Source organism: Aulostomus chinensis, chromosome 7 (genome assembly GCF_037954235.1).
Source record: "Aulostomus chinensis isolate RoL2024-O1b breed Wild chromosome 7, RoL_Achi_v1.0, whole genome shotgun sequence".
NCBI classification, from domain to species: domain Eukaryota; kingdom Metazoa; phylum Chordata; class Actinopteri; order Syngnathiformes; family Aulostomidae; genus Aulostomus; species Aulostomus chinensis.
The window spans coordinates 20,530,210-20,548,353 of record NC_141326.1 but is presented as its reverse complement, the minus strand read 5'-3'; positions in this window follow the sequence as shown (position 1 = coordinate 20,548,353).

Here is an 18,144-nt window from a genome sequence, read left to right as displayed (position 1 = left end):
TCAAAACCTGCAAAAATCGAAAGTTGTCGACCACTTTCTATTGTGATTAGATGAATTGCCTTTCTGCCTGTTTGCTTTTTGGGGAGCATCACATTCAACATTGTGAATGGGACTAAAAAAGCAGGGTTAAAAAACTGTACAGTAGAAAACGGCATTGGGAGTGGTGATGGTGTTATGGCGGTAGCTATTTGACATGTTTTTCAAAATCTTTTGCAGACCAACATAGCATCATGCTGGAAATGAACCACAAATAACTGCTTTCAGTGACCTTTTTTTGGGGGGGGGGGGGGGGGATGCAGTCAATGCTGATTGGAGACAGAGTAGAAAAGTGCGTGTATTTCAAGGTCATTTGACCTGGTATTGAATACCCATTAAACCCTTCCCCACTGGAGACATGGAGACATAACCCAGATGCTGGTGGGTTTTCTGGCCAAAGAGGGTTTATAGTCATATACACATATCTGCATGTTTGATGAAAGCCAAGCATAAACCACTAAACAGTACCTGATATAACCAGAGGATGGACAGAAATCTTAAAGAGAGCCAGCATAGCAACTAACCACAGGGAAGTGATTGATCAGCGGGATGAGAAAGAGTGAAACACAGTTTAACACAGACCTCTCAAAGCAAAGTTGCAACAAATTTGTCATTGCAATGCTTCTCTTGGAGCCAACACTGGAGCCAGAAACCGAGGGGTTTCCCGATGTGTCACCCCCTCAAGGTTATTAGTGTTTGTGTTACAGTGTCTGTCCTATAAACAATGTGTCTCTTGTGACAGTGAATCAGACATGGCTTGTCAGCTAGTCTCTTCGGCATCAGGCCTACTTGCCAGAGATTGGCTGGGGGGGGGGGGGGGGGTGCTGCTACTGCTGCTGCTGCAGAGCCATGCCATTTGTCATGCTGTATATTTACAGGCTGTGTCAGCACAGGGTGGGTGGATGCGAGACGTCTCCGCTCTGTGCCTGACTCCATGGACGCCAGGCCCAGAACCTCCCCTCATTCATCTGTTTACTTTCTAAATAGGCCTCTGTTTGGACTTACATCAGTGGGGAGACAATATCTAAGAAAACGAGGAAGGAAATCTGTGGAAAACAAAGGAAAGGGAAAGAAACTCTCTGTGATAGAGACTGCCCCTTGCTGTTCCTGATTACAGCAGATTTCCAGAGTGCTTGGCGCCATCAAAATCGGCCATCCAGGCAGCTGGGCAGGCAGACAGGGGAGAGGAAGACTGGTAGTTTCTCTTGAAAATACCAAGTGGCCGAGCTCTTTCGGTGCTTATGTATGTTAGATGTTCTTGATTTGGAAGAAGAAAGACACCTCCCACTGTTACTAAACATGTTTTTTGCATGAATTACGCAATGTCTTTCATTTGACATGTTTTCGTGATGTATTACTTTTTTGGATGCAGTGTTCTCAGAATGATGTCGTGTTATATCTTGAGAAATACAAAGAAACGACAGCACTGTGCTTGGAGAAAATAGCTATCAGTATGAGAGAGGCATTATACTAGCATGGATATTCGTCAGAAATAAGCCTGAGATTTATTTCCAGATGATGCGGTTTTAGTGATAATCGCTGCTGAATGAAAACCATTGACTTTGTTGGGGCCACACACAGTAGCTGTCGTGCACTCATTTTAATCTACAAATAACTGCGGAAACCATTCACCACTTTCCCAGGTCCAGAGTCAACGTCAACGACTGCGGAAAGTAATATAACCTGAATATCTCTGAGTAAACAGCACGACTGGTACTTGGCTAAAACTGACGCCTTCTGAGTACAATATGTAGGGTACAAATTAGTGACAGTGCTGTGGTGGGCAAAACTGGACTGAAATACAGTATATCCAGTTTCACAGACAGTGTTACTTTATATCATTATTGGGCCTGTGTGTATTTGGGACAGTTGGTGATGGCCAGAATTGTACACTGGAATTTCTTGGAAACGTGACACTTCTGGGGGTTATCAAAACAATCACACTCACTGCCCTGCCATATGTAATTTTTAAATGAATATAAAGTGTAATCTCATTAAATATGCATTGATATACAAAATAAAACCATAAGTGGTGAATATGTTGTGAATTTTTTTTCTCATTTGCTATTCCTGTGGGTTTTTTTGGCCTCCATAAAGAGACAGCAAAGACAAACCAGCTGGACAAAGTGTCATCATGAGATTTGAGGCCTTTTATGTGCTCTGTATTTGACTTGCATCTGGAACAACAACTTAACAAATCATTTGGGACTTATAATTATCTACAGTGCATACCTGAGGGTAACAGCTAAAGTATTGGCGCAAGGGATGGGAGGGATCACTTTTGTTTCAAGGTAAAGTCAGGTACCACCCCCAGCAAAGTGCCACACCAGTTGTCCAGTTATTTTGCAGTTGGCTGCAATTTAACAAGTGTATCTGTACTGCAAAGATTACAATTATTAACTAAATGATCCAGAGCACGTAAGGTTGTACATGTTGCAGAGCTACCTCCTTTTTGACCTTTGATCTTGAATACAAACTGCAGTTGTGCTGAGTTTTACAATGTCATGGACAATTGTAATGGACACCAAAGGTTCATTCACCTTCCATTCTACCTACAGTCCTAACAAAGTCAAACTGGTCTGCTCCTGGTATCGACCAGTCCAAGATACTACAAAACAGAATTTTCCTTGAATTTGAAAGAATACATTGTGATTATAATATTTTTGTGCGAACCAGTTTGAATGGTAAATATTCTAATTTAAGTTTTAAAAAAGATTAAAAGGAAATTTTGCTTTTTTTTATCTGAATGCATTTTAACCACCTCACAGCATATCAAGAAAAAAGTAGCAACGACACAGTGGTAGTAACTTCTGATAAATTGAGTAGACACAGAGTGAATGCCTCATGGATTTTCACATGGGATATAATCAAAGACATTTGGGGATTTATTCATTTGTTTAAAAGACATAAAACCAGACTAATATTTAGTTTGTAACTGCATTCATGTACATTCAACCCAGTAATGCCTCTGTGTTTTATGTCGCCACAGTAACTCTATCTAATCTCCACTGAAAAGAACAAGAACACCAAAAAACAACAAGACTGGCTGGAGCTGAGGCAAGAGTGAAGAGAAAATCAGCAGTAAAGATTTGAAACAGGAAGAGTGTGGCGTCAGTACAGGCGGGAGATAAGAGCACTGCGCTCCATACACAAACACAGGGTTTCTGTGGCTGAGTGACTCCCCGCTCTCGGGGCGCCCTCACAGTAGCTGTCCTCTCCCCCTGCCTGGCTCCGGACCACAGCCCGTCACCCAGTCCTGCACAGAGCAGATCCAGGGGCCTGATACACCCTCAGTGACTCCAGGGGTTTTAAGGGGATTTGTGTGAGTCCAGAGGACAGACGGGCCCCTCAAACAGGAAACCCTGGGAAAAAATGAGGGTACCTCAATCCCATGCTGGCTATCCTTTCTTTTAAAGAAGGATCATGCACAAAAACCATGAATCTTTGAAGGAGAGGAGAAGTTTGATGCCAGATTTAGCTATTAGTTCATTTCCATGTGTATTCCCTGGGCAGACATTCACATAAGAACCACCTGACATCATTCATGTAAAGTCATCTTTACATGCAAGCTCTTTACAAAGTCAACAAGCCAACATCACTGCACAAGTACATATTCATCCAGGGCAACCACAAAGTTACAATTTATTACAATTAAAGTCAGAACCAACTGGCTTGGTTCCTGAACAGCAAATGTTTTTAAACCATGAGAGACAGACTAGTCACTGTCTGTGTTAAGCTCAGCTTGAAATCTATTCTAATATTTGATGGCTGTAAATAAGAAGGAAGATTGTGCAAAGAAGATCTTTGGCAGTGTGATATTTAAATCTGGAGCAGAATGACAAAGTCTGCTCATTTGCTCAGAATGGAGCTGAAAAAGGCCTTTAGAGGTGGGGAAGCAGTGTCACGAATTCAAACTTGCAGGTATTGAATGTGACTTTTAACCACGCTCTTGGAAGGACTAATTAACAGCAGTCTTCTATTTCTTTTTTTGTTGTTGATGTTTCCTGCTGAGACAAGCCGAGAGATACATTTTTCCAACGGAACAGATGTCAAAAACAAAACAGTCTTCCCTGTTTGTTTATTCATATCATTATTGTTCAACTGCAGTGACTTGTGACAGATCAGATCATTACTCCTCCCAAGCATCTCAATTTGCACAAGTTGGTTCAAAACACCCTACATTGTTCAAAGTACAAAGGAAATCACTGAAATCATGGTGCCCGGGAGAGGGATCCGCATTAATAATGTTGTCACATACTTGCTGTATTTATATACAGAAGAAGGATCACATACTCCTTTACTTCACCACAAAACCACTATCTGTTGCAAGCATGCTTCAAATCCTATTATCGGAAAATCCTGAGTCAAATAACCTCCCCAGTGAATCTCATAGGACCATCACTCAGCTGGCCTGTGTGTGTTATGACAGAGAGGTAGAGAGAGAAAAGAAGAACAGCAGAGTGTTCAGAGCAGCTTCTGAAGACACAGAAGTATAATCACACTATCTTGTGCAGTGGTCTCTTTCTATATTAACCATGCTTGTGAAAAGAGCTTCGCTAATTTTCTCACAGCCGGGAGACAGAGGAGACTCTCCAGCACAGAGAGTCAGAGACGGAACTGAACCGGTAAAGGTTCCAGGGTTGACATGACAAAGTTTTTACCAGACAGGCAGCCTGTTTGTGTGTGTGTGTGTGTGTGTACGGGAAGCAAGGAAGCCTTTTGGCACAGGGTTTGAAGGCTGGGAATCCTAGCCGGGTTAATAAAAGTAGCCCGTGGGGCACTGTTTTTCCAGGCGCTCTCTGTGATGTTTGAATGTGAACTCAAACAAGCCTTCATTATGTGGCCACAGCCCTGGAGCCCCTGGTGCTGGGGGAGAGGCCCTTCCACTGACAGCCATGGTTTGCTGGCGGGTGTAGACGCCTACCCCTCTGCTATGTCTTTTTCTCTCTTTTTCACTCTCCCCTTCCTCTGATCCCGTTCTCCACACTCCTCTTAGTCTTTAATCCTGCATTCCCCCTCTCTTTCCTCTCTAGTGTGATCCTTCCACCTCAATCCCTTTACCTCTCTCTCTCTCCCTTGCTCTAATTCCTCCTTCGCCCCTGCCTTTCGGATGTCTCCCTATCCACACATTTTTCCAATCATCCTCCATGAAGGACAGCTTTAAAATGGGCCCTTGTGAGACCTGGAAGCCTCTAATCCACCATCTTTGTCTGTGGGTTTAGTTTGGTATGAAAGTAACTCTTTAAAATACAATGACAGCTGCCATACATACGTAGGAATATGCCTCAAGACGCTCTTTTTTTCAAGTTTGGTGGTCCACACTACGTGTAGTATACATTTGCCCATCATAGATAACAGCTGTACATCATGATCTAAAATTGACACTCGTGAAAACATACATTATCGCTTAACATAACATTATCCTTGGCCTTATATGCTGCTGCAAATGCTGTTTCATGGGTAACTTGGAGCGGACTGCTGCACAGAAAACATTGTACTTCTTTCAGTGAGTCAGTTTCTCTAAGATCTAGGATACAATGTTACAGGACTCTTCTAAAACTAATGTTCTGTGTCCAACTCCAAATAAAGATGGACATCCAGAGGGAAAGCAAGAATAAGAAGTGAAGAGGCACACAGAGAAAAAAAGAGATCTGTAATTTAAACCATCTTTACCTCCAATGACTGCAGCTGAATGTTTCCTGACCCAGTGGTAAAAATAAGCCCAGCTTTTCTCTTAGTTTGATCCAGAGACACCCGCTGTGTCATTCACTGACAGAAATGATTAAGGGCACAAGAGATATTAAACGTCTGGGATGTCCCAAAAAATAAAATAAAACCAACAATACACATTTGGAGAGCAGTGCACAGCAAGGCGTAGGAGAAATGAAATTGACAAAGTGTGTCATTAAATCTGATTGTAAGACAGTACTACACGTATACTTTCATTGGAACATCTGTTTATGTTGTATGTCTAATAGGATTGGACAATTAGATAAATATACAGGCTACTGCCAAGTCCATCTGCAGTTGTTTTGTGGCAGGAGGTGATACTGAGGCAATTCTGTCATTTTATTTTGATTGGCAAAAATCTCTGGGAAAAAGTAACCTGAAGCTCATTTTAAAGCCTGTGTGAATAGAAACCACCAGTTGGAGTTGAGCCACATGATGGCCATCCTTCATTTCTGACCATCTTTCATTAAACAGGGCAGAAACTATAATTGTTCATGTTTTACAGAGAGTTTAACCTGAGTCAGGTCATACAGCAATGATAAAATCACATCCATCAGTACTGGATGACAGACACAAACTGAGATATGAGAATCGGAATCGGGAGCACATCTCTACTTACAATATTTCCAATAATAATATACAGGCTACATAATTGAGATCATCTTATCTAATTGCCAGACAACGTGGCCATCTGGTTGCCAGCCACCAGTGTGTTTGAAGTCTGTGTGGCCATCTCTGTGTAGGGCTGATATAATGTCTGCATAGCCAGAGGCAAGGAAAGGGCCTGAGACTACTAATCGTCTGCATAGCTCCACTATGACAAAATGATTCATTACCATAGAAACCACTAATGTGAGTCATTTTTGAATAATTATCAATTATTCATGGAGCAGGTCTCAGAGACTGTTCTGTCTGATTTGTAAATGCTAACTAACTACCTTCTCCATCATTTTTCCCATAAGTGAAACAAATGGCTGCTTCTCATCCTGCCTCCACGTCATGTTGTGCACTTCACAAAGAGCAAAAACATATCTCAGCTCATCTTCTTTCCCCTTCAATAAACATTGGAAATTAGATTTGTGATTAATAATCCCACATGAGACAGTGTCAGACATGATGTCTCCTTACCTCCTCTTGGCCACAAAGGTGAGATACAGCAGAGAGTGTTTCATTTGTAGCTATGCTGGAGGCTGTGAGAGCTGTGACACTGACGTGATGGGGCTAACTGACATGGAAACACCAAACGCTCTCCAGGAATCCCAAACACGTGTTTCATCAAGTGGTGTTGATAACTCAGCATATTCTGCCACCGAGAATCCAGGGAGTATCAGTGTCAAAGAACTCCCACTATGTTGGGTCTTGTATCGGGCAATTACGAGGAATCTTACTGCTCTCTCCTGTGGTGAGCACTTGGGACAGGTCAGCAAAAAATGGAGGGTGAGAAGCACTCTAAAGTTGAGGCAGTGTTAAGTCAACACCGCTGAACAGTTTGTCCTGTTGAAAGGTCAGCCATCCTCACTTCCCTATGACCTTTGACCCATGATTTCTTGCCTCCAGCACTGTGCTGTCTGTTCTGTTCCTCCTATCTGTCACTCTGCCAGTTTCAAACAGCGCCACAACTCAACACTGTCTGTGACCTGCATGTTACTGTGACTGGATGCTTGCTACCATTAACAAGAACAGGGCTAACACAGCTCATCCAGTGGAAAGTCTGAATGACATGCAACTGCTTGTGTCACGCTTCAGAGATAAATGGCCTGGGACAGAAGCCAAGATGGCAGAAGCCACAGCCAAGAAATTGCCCCAAACAAGCTGAGAGAAAGAGAGATTTGTTCTATTACTGAAAAGCCAAAAGCGTTTTTGACATTTTTTCCATCAAGGGTTTGTATGTGATGCGTCTTAAGCTGGATTAGCCTTTCAAAATATGTTTTTTTGTTGTTTTTTCTCAGCTCTGGGCAAGGATGTCTGAAAATGATTTCATTTCTTCATGAGGAGTGAGTGACTTCCTTGTGTATATAGAGACATGGTCCAGTTAGATAGCGCTGTCTGCACAGGCTGGAGTCAGGGCTTCTCAGCCCACAGATAAGCGGGGGACAGTTTCTTTGGGTGCGTGCGTGTGAGTAAGAGAGAGAGAGGTTAGCTGAGCAGTTCCTAACATCAGACTTTTATGAGAGAAATGCTTCCTTGAAAATAAAAACATTTTCATTCAATATTGTACTCACTCTGAAAGAAGAGGAATGTAAAATTCTTTCCTTAATCTTAGACAATGTGATACATTTTTAAAGAAACCACCCTACTAGACCGCTCTATGAACATGACAACCAGGTCAACTTCTATCATATCGATAAAGTGTAACATAATCTGCTCAGCTCTGGATCAATGGTCTGATCACTATGTCAACAAAGCATTTTTAATCTGCCACATGAACTCTGATTGAGGGTAAATCAAATTCACTTTTTCATTCAGTAATGCAGACAAAAAACTGCCCCACCATTTCTAATTTAGAGAGACGCGCCATACTGACAATGGATGGATGAAAGAAGGCTTGGGGGAGGCTGGGGTTGTTGGGTCTGCAATGTCGGACAGGACTGGGACTCTGTCGCCTATTGATCTGCCCCCCTGGCACCTCCATGCAGACTGTTGTTGAGAGCAGGTCTGCCGACCCTTTCTTTGCAGAGCCAGGCAGATTTGAGTGGTGCCACAGCCCAGCGGCTGGGATGTGCAGTGAATACAGTCTGCGCAGATCAACAGTGCCTTGTTTAGCTTGTTTTGCTGCTGCTGAGCCAGCTGATAACAGCGGCGCGAGAGAGCAGGCGGCCCTTGGCGGCAGTGGACAAGGCCTGGGGAGGCAGACACTCTGGCAGCAGTTCCCTTCCCACATCCCTCACTCCCCACCCCCGCCTGACTAATCTCACCTCTGTTCTTTTCTGTCTCTTTTCACAGAGGAGGACTGCACCAGTTAATTGCCAAGTGAGAGTGAAAACTATCAGTCAGCATTGCGAGCAGAAAGACAAAAGCGAGATGAACATCTAGGAGACTGACAGGACAGGAGCAGTTAACGCATTCGGTTATATTCAATAGTACAATTTCAACCTCAGCCTTGCATACAAGCTCTGTAAATATATCTCTGCAAAAACATCAACTCTTTCTGCAAAAACAATGATAATGATGTTTTGAAGCAGATCAGATGGAATTAGGTATATTCATTGTGGACACAGCAGGCCAGCATTAGAGGTCTGAGACACAAAGTTAGTGTAGATAGTTTTCCTGCAAGCCCACAGAACACAGAAGAAAGATGGGAGTTGAACTGCTCTCCCCCTCAACACCACAAGCTGTCGTCTCATTGTCTTGGCCCGGCACCAGGCGCTGGAGTAATTGCAGCAGTGTGGCATTGTGGGGAATACTTTGCATTCCGACTTTCACAAGGAAGTTTTTCTTCTTTCCCTCCCTCACACTGTAACCTGCCACAGATAAAACATGTCTCAAACAGTGTTGTTTCCACAGGCACCCTGAGACAATGTGGTGTGTATGTTTGTGTGTCAGGGACAGATTAGTCACATATCTTCTGACAATAATGAATACCCCTCTACAGTATCGTGAACCTACCATTACAATCCATCATCTTGACTCTTAGAACCCTGCTGGTAGCCCAAACAAACCAGAGGATCAGCAATCAATAATGGGGGGATGTTTTGCCCAGAACACACACCCCAAGACCACCCCCACCCATATTCCTGACTTGAGAGGCCACATCTGTTTTTAATATCCTTGCCTCTGTGCTGTGGAGTTACACAATCGTGATCAAGTGTGCTCTGAAAGGCAAAAACACACAAATATGGACAAGGGCGCCAATACCAACACCCTTTAATGGCACACCAAAGGAGTCAAGAAAAAGATGACTCTTTCCCCCATTTCCATTGACATATCTTATTGCATATCTTTCATTTTCAGATTAGAGGAGATGGGTGGAAAAGGCAAAAGTAAAAAAAAAAGTCTTCATCGAGAGTTGAAGCATGCGTGGCTACTTCCTGGACGAGTGACTCTGCTCGTCCTAAAGAAGCTTGCTTGTTTTAAGCTCCACCGTGTCTGCATGGCTGTTTGTGAGTTGCTAGACTATTTTGTTCTACTTGCATCCCCATCCAACAACAAGGAGAAGTAGTTCTGAGCTGATGCTAGACCTGGACTACATGCAAACCCTCCTGAAATTACTTTGCTTTCCATAGGATAAAGAGTCACAATAAACCCACATCATCATGTATAGCATGTCTTTATACATCTGCATATATCTCCCTAAACCACCCCCTCCGTGGATCTCAACTGCTTTAATTTCACATCAACAATGAAACCCTGTTTCTTTCTTTTTTAGATTAAGCGAACTGTAAACTATTCTGTTGTTCTGAAAATCGGACAATAATCCCATCCCCAGTGCCTGATGTAAACACTGGTCTGGCTGATAACTTGTTCTTCGGCTATCGAAGTGCAAAGAACTGGTTGCTGTCTCGGTGTAAAAAGGGTACAAGATGTCAAATATGAGTACTGTAGAGTGTCTGTGGAATTTTCAAGAAACTGTGTCGCCTCATCAGGGGTTTTGGTACGTTTTGACCAGCACAACTGTAAAATTGCAGGGGTACTGTGGAAACACAAAGCAACATCTTGCAAAAACTTCACCTGCTTTGCATTTGAAAATCGATATCCCAACAAGATTAAAATAAAGGTATACATTAGAAGAAGCATGGAGGTTAGCCTAGCACTAAAAGTAAAACTAACCTAAAACTGCCTATGAGAGCTACCCCAGAGCAAAAACAGACAGGCACACACACACACACACGCAAAAATGATCTAAATTACCTTTTGCTATCCCTGACACTTTTCCTAACACAGCACTGGTTACCACAGAGTTTTCCTTCTTCCACTGAGATCTCATGCTGGTGTTCATTTTAGCTCTTTTATGACGATGCCAATTCAGACTCAGCTCTCCCAAGTACCATCATTTAACTATTGGCTTATGGCATTCTGTCATTCTGTCCCTCCATTACAATTATCAGTTTAATTAGCAGATTCTAGCCATTTCTAAATGCTTGTTGAACAGAAGCAAAATTAAAAGCACACCATTAAATCAAAACAAAACAAAACAACATTTTCATTTACAGACCGTTTTCAAATTTTGTTTTGTTGGTCAGTCTAGATTTCCTCCACATCTTGACAGCATGGCTCTACCTATAAGGTACAGAGAAGAAAAAAAAAGGGGAGCAGCCATAACACTGGTGCCAAGAAGAGCAGAGGTTTGAGAAATTGTCAAGTAAAAAATATAAAGAAAAAAAATCAGTTAAATGTGCTATAGCTCTTAATACAGAAAGTCCTATGATTCTTGTGCTTGGCCCTTTTTGTCCTTTGGGCACTAAAACTGAAAAGAAGTGAGAACTTCTGGGTGGCTCCATTCCAACATCAACACACAGAATGGTCCACAATTTTGGATGGAAAAACTTACAAGACAAAAGAGAAAATATGTAGTAACTTGTCAAGCAACTTAATGATGCCACTTTTAACTCCACCCTTCTTAGTCATCTTGTCTGCCATTCAATAGACATTACTCTTTTCCGTTCCCATCGCTGTATTCAGTCCAAAGTGGCGCCAGTGGCGGTGTCTTGGGCATCTATACTCTTTAAATGAGGTCCTGGACGCCTAAAGCTGCCAACTGTTCAAGGACGTTGCACCTGTACCTCCCTCATCGTGACTCACCAAAGACATACTATCTCTTATTCTTTTAATGAGAAATCTCTGACAATGTCTCCAAGGTTCTGATCATTCTACTCAGAGTAAACTTGCCTGTCCACTACCAAACAAGCAGGGGTGCAGCCAAGACAAAGAAAACAATGGGCAGACCTTAATGATGGAGATAGTGTTAGCATGTCAGCAGTGGCTGGGTGATAACATTTATGACCCATGTCTCAGGCCAGGTTTCTGCCTGGGTGGTGCTCTGCTGGTGCCACTTAGTCTTCCACACACCAGCTGATTGAATGTTTCTTGTCTGTTTCCCACAACAGATTGCAAGCTGTCTAGCCATCCTTGAATACCCCCACACCCCACACCCTAAACTACACCCATATTGCAATGCTTGACTGCACACTGTGAAGCAGTGAGCGCTCCAAGTGCTATCGGCTTCATCAGACCCTGATGATAGTGTGGAGACTGGCGTCTGAGCTGGCCGATAGCCGTCAGCACTCTGTTCAGAAATAGAGATGTGCAAGAACAGAAAAATAACACAGACCTTGGCATTCTTTCTTCCTTAGCTTTAATACTGTTGTTAAATCATCACATCTTGTGTTAAATATGCCGTGATCTTTTCTTTGAATATCCAGCCCGCCGGACTTTTGTCTCTCATGTTGAGTTCCATAAATAACAGCGTGCACAGGAGAACGTGACTCTCTACATGTCTCCCTGTTCCCGACCTTTCTCTTCAGTAAAAAGGTGAGGTGATTGCAGTTCAGAGGTTGAGCGCTGGTCTGCTGTGCTTGTACGCTGCAGCTTCCTGTCAACTCTAAATCGACTGTCGTCTATAAAGGCGGTGCAGCCAGACTGTAGTCTGGCAATAGGGTCACCACACAGGACTTTGTATTCAAAGAGGAGAACAAACAACAGAGACCTTAACCCTCAGGATCCTACGCCACTTTCTAATCTCCCTTCAAATATCAGTGGACTCATAATGGTAAAGCTCGTGCACGTTACAGCAAAGTGTGTGTGTGTCTCAATTCATTTCCAAGCTTTTGAGAGGATTGCCACTCTTATCAATCCTCTCATCAGTTCATGAAAAGAGAGCAAAATGTAACATAGGTTTGTTTTTAAATCAATCCAGAGCAACATTGCAGTGCAGTGAATCCTTAGCTTTTCCAGCAGACTTGCAGCTCTGATTGTAGCCATGCTAAACGAGGTCAGTGGAGACTCCAAGTAAATGGCCGTGTCGCCAGTGCTCTCTGCTGCTGAGTCGACTGACGAAATAATGAACCGCACAGGCTTGTTTGATTCCCTCTGGAGACAGCTGAGTGGGAGTCTGATCCACACACAGCCCTGGCTCCCACTAACCCAATCTGCTACACCCTGCTCTTTCTCTCTGTCTCTGACCCAGAGACAGTGTCTACGCGGGCCTTTTTAGGGAACATCTATACGCTGTGATTTATTGTAAATTAAAAAGCTGGGAGCTTGGTTGCACAGCTTAAATGCCCTCTCTGACTACCTGGCCACGCTCCACACTGTCTGAACTGGATTCCATTTCCTCTCATGTCCATTTTGTTGCTATTGTAGCTGACCAATAATTCACATGAAATTGTGTGTTTTCAAGGGGAAGGTTCATTTAGCCCTGCAGTTTGTGGTGCATACTGATCATGCTAAAATTAGACCGCTGGCACGTATTTTATATAAATGTTATATACCACAATATTATGTAGCTGTTCATATTGACCCTGTTGTTAGGCTGTCTATGCTGTCAAAATAGAGAAAATAGTGCTTTTGGCTGGATTTCACTGCACCATGGTAGTGATATAATTATGGGTCTGTGATATTATAGTGCAAAATCCTGAAAACTGGTAAAGGCGCAGTGATGAAGGAGCACAAAAATCTAGCATTCCTCTGGGAAACAAGGAGGTTGGCTAGCATGCAGGCAGTCAGTGGTGATGTGTCTTGGCAGGCAGAGATAGGGGCATTGTAGTCATGGACCCAGTCATCATCATCTGGCCACACATTCCTACCCTATCTGTGCAGTAAACTGCATCTCCTTCTCCTGCTTATCAGCTGTGAGGAATTTTCTATCACAGGCCCTCTTTCTCTCTTTCTCACTATCTCTTCTGCTTGCTTAGTCCGACTCCCTTGCTGTTTTTTTCCTCTCTTCCTGTCTCTTCCTTCAAGCTACAGAACTGACACACAGCAGAAACGGTTAATGGTCATTAAGATAAGGAAGCAAGGAGACGTCAGGCCGCTCCTAGGACCGGCTGGAACCCAAACAGTTCTGATGCACATTGCGTCACTGTGATGGGATGCCCGTGGCCCCCTGGAATCATCACTTGCGTCATGTGGCGCATGCACGAACTAACACATTTAGTCAACATCATCTGCATGAATAGCAATTAGGCGTTGTTCTTCAGATTTAGTATTTTAACTCAGTGAGAGCTGAATGTACAAAGCAAGTGGAACCTTTATGCTAAAACTAAATATGTTCCTTTTGTGTCTTTGTATATTCTGTCTTTTTAATATACTTCTAAGCTGAAAACAGCACTTTTAATAAACTCTGCTGTACAAAGGCACTAGCACCCCTGACACTTGACTTTGGTGCCACACACTGATTGCATTACAATTCCTTATAATAATTTTTTTTTTAATTGAAAAAAAACCCGACTTTTTTGCAATCAGCACAATCATCATCCATTTATAAACCATTATTTATATTAATATTTGTAACAGGCTCAACAAATATAGTATCTGACATGTAAATTCATGTTTTCACCTTGAAGAATCTTTGACTGGTTTTATTTCTAATAATGGTCATCACAAAAAAAACTAAGATTGAGCTATTTCAAAGAAACTGAATTCATGTTTGCCTGAAAAACAGGTCAGATCGAGTACAGTGTATGATTATTTACCACTGATAGTCTCACCAAATGGTAATCATAGAGAAGATGCACTGCATATCCCTGCGTTCTTCATAGAAGATTAAATTGGTGTTTAATTTTAGCTGCCTGAGAAAGTGACAGTTATTTTCTCCTTTCAGCTGATGATAGGAACTACTTCTGCTTCTGCACTTGGTGTTACACGACACTAGACCAGTGCCAGAGGCTGTAAATCTGAACTTGCAGTATCCATCCGTGTTTCTACTGGTGTTTTTCCACGTGCTGTACCACAACTGTGTAGCTATCAAGACCAGACGAGACAGCTCCAAAAAAAACAAAAAACAAAAACAAAACACAATGTACAATACATCAATACAAGTTCATTTAAAAAGTATTCTGTTAGTTACTGTTATTTACCTCTGGCACAGTTTTCTGTTTCTGTATTTACAAGGCATGCAAAACTGAACTGTTTTACCACAATACACAAACCAAGCTTCAATTTGCACATGTGAACTGCAATTTTCACTTCAGCTTAGCCTGAGTGTCTGTGCATTTTGTTAGGGTTGTTATTCCTCTCCTTAATGCACAAAACAAACTGAACTGAAACAGAAACCCAAAAACAGTGATACAACCCTAACGACGGGCTGACTGAACCGTTGCACACTGCACCTGGAATGTACACTTTATGATGACAATAAACATTTTTTTTGTTCCTTTTGCTTTAAATTATGAAATACTGTTTTCTTTGCTCGGTGTTTCAATTACGAAAGACTGACACTGTCTGCGTACGGATTGGCTCCTTATAAGAACTTTTTAAACAATAAACTTCAGTTGAGATAATTGTTTTATAATGTACAATACATCATTTAAACATACACGTCCCTTATAATGCAAGTTGATCTCAATACAAATATTAAGTACAAGCCAGAAAAATGTTAAAAATGTTTGTATACTTTTCAGTGTAGATCAGAGTACAGTTAAGTATGTCATATCTTATTCATGGTGGCAGTCCACTTTTACTTCTTACTCATCAAAAGCAAGTTGCAGTTTTTGTCTTTTAGGGAAATATCTCGTCTCCTACTTTATTCCTCCAATTTAAAGTATGTTTCAAAGTGAAGAATAAAATTATCTTTGCATCTGTGTAGGCAGAAATCTAATGAGCACAGTCTGTCATTAAGAAAAATAAACAAGTAGCAGTACACCACACCAGATCAATGATTTCACACAGGGGATCAATAAAGTATTTCTGATTCCGATTCTACAGTGCAGGTTCATTAGTGGCTTTGGTAACCACTGTAACAACAATCGATACTATCATGTCCTTTAGGCATTTTTAAATCTGGTCTCTACACTCTGAAAGCTGAAATATGGCCACAAGTACTGCCACTGTGCCCATAATCCCATAGTATCGAAGCACAGGCAGAGGGGTCTCTCTCCCTCCCTTTCACCCCTGTGATGACAGACCCCTGAGAGGAGCCCTTTGTTGGTAATTGAGCTTACCTCATTTTCAAAATACCAGAAGCCCTGCTGGTTAATAAAAATGTGTCTATACTGGGGTACATATTTCTGGCAGAAGCCAAACAGCACTATACACAGAAAACAGAGCTCTGCTTGTTAAATTAGACCAGAAAGGTTTGTTTTTTTCATACCCAGACTTTTCTTTGGTGAAGACTTTTTCCCTTGCTGCTTTAGCTACAGTGGGAGAGTGGCTTTGCGTGGAGACTGGATGGCAGGGACCTTAGTAATATCCACCAGGGAGCCTGTAATTAGTCAGACAACAGTGCTGCCATCAGGCCACGCCTCCAGCACTAAGCAGGTCCTGGCGTCTTGTTAACGTGTCAGCTAAAAGACGTTTCCCCTCCTCTTACTTTTTCACGTTCTCTCCGATTCCACTCAAGAAATACATTCTTTAATGCTAAGCGGATAAACCACCTTCAGTGGCATAGTAAATTAAATGAAGATTCTCTTGAACTGACAGTCGCAGAACTTTAACAATCTCAAGGTGTTCTGAGGTATTGATACTCTCAAGAGTGAAGGCTTCTGATAGACAGGATGCTATCCTTCTCCAACAACTCCCTGGAAGTCCTCTAGTGAATTTGAGCTCTATTACACAGACAGAATAAGGCAGGAATGTTCAAGATGAACTCTAGATTATAGCGCAATGAGCTCCATAGTGCTGCACGTGATCATACATAGGCACACAGGAATGCTTTTTCTCCCCACTTGCACACAATCTTCAGCACTAATTATTGGCTATCTTACCATCAGTGAGGAGACTCGCAGACACAAGTCTTTGAAATGTGAGCTTTGTCCTAGCCAAGTCCTGCCTCCCTTACCCCTAATTGGATGATTATATCCAGGACAACATTATTTTAACTTGGACTGAGACGTGTGAGTCCTTTAATGCGGAGTAAATTCCTCTTGACTTGCTATTTGTACCCATTACAAATAGTTACCAGCTTCAGTGTTGTGATGTAAGTGTCAGGTTTCTCTAAATCTAGCTACTTGATTAGAGTCAACAATGTCAAAATAAGCACATCAGAATAGGAAAAATCTACACTGCTGAGACAGGGAAAACTATACTATTAGCAACATGAGAATTGTAAAATGTCAATTAGCAGCATAAATTGCATGAGATTATTTGGTTTGATGTGCTATAAATACTGCTACCCTCTTACTCTGTAAAGGTCTACATGTCTTATTCAAACAAAAGAGCTCATCATGTTCTTTTCCTCCCCAAATCCAACAAAAGCAACGGACATATCCTACTTTAATTTTGACAGACTGAAATCTCATTAATGCCAGACAAAGTCGCTTGTTTAAGCCAACTTGTGAGGGCTCTTTTGTGGTCCAAGGGGATGTCAAATAGCGCGCACCCTTGGTAATTTACACACTCATTTGAAGGCCACGACAGGACTGGGAACAAATCAGGGCTCGGGTTGGCCTCGTCAGCATTTTAGCTATTGCAGTGGTCAACGGCGTATCAAAAAAACTCTAAAAACAGACAAAGACTCTGGAATATTTGCTTAAACTCTCCGTGCCCCATAATCATGCCAGTAATGATAGTGTGTTTGCTTTGTCCAAACACCAGGGGCTCTGTTCTATACACATAGAAACACACACAAAAACATAAGCATATACACACACACACACACACACACACACACACACACACACACACACACACACACACAGAGTGCTTGGATAATGATGGATGTGAAGAAATTACAGACTAAGGGCATTGAGTTTCTATATTGACATTTAAATGCACAAAGCACATAAACAGGGAAAGACAACACTGAGGTCATATTCCACTTACACGGAAACAAACTATTAGCAAGATCATAATGGTCACTACATGGGCATTCAGATTCTGACAAAAGTTTGAGAAGACAAAGGCTAACAAAGACCAGTACACATATTTTACCCTTATTGTTGCATATTACATTATTTGCTATTACTTGTGCTTTCCTACATCAAATATTACGCAAGTATTTAGTTCTCCTGGTAATGACAAACACCTGTATGTCATATGGCTCAGGGATGCAAATGCATGAGTCAGTGGCAATGCATTCCTGAGCCATTTCCCTGAGAGACATTAAAAGCTTGAATAAAAATACGATTAAATATCAAAGGCTTTGGTTAAGAAACAACATACTCGTAGGGGAAAATTGTACAGTTACGGAAAATGTGCCAAACAGCTTGCCAGTTGAAAAACAGGTCATGGAAAAACATACACATCCAGCACAGAGAAGAGGCAAAACCACAGAGTTTCATGGGT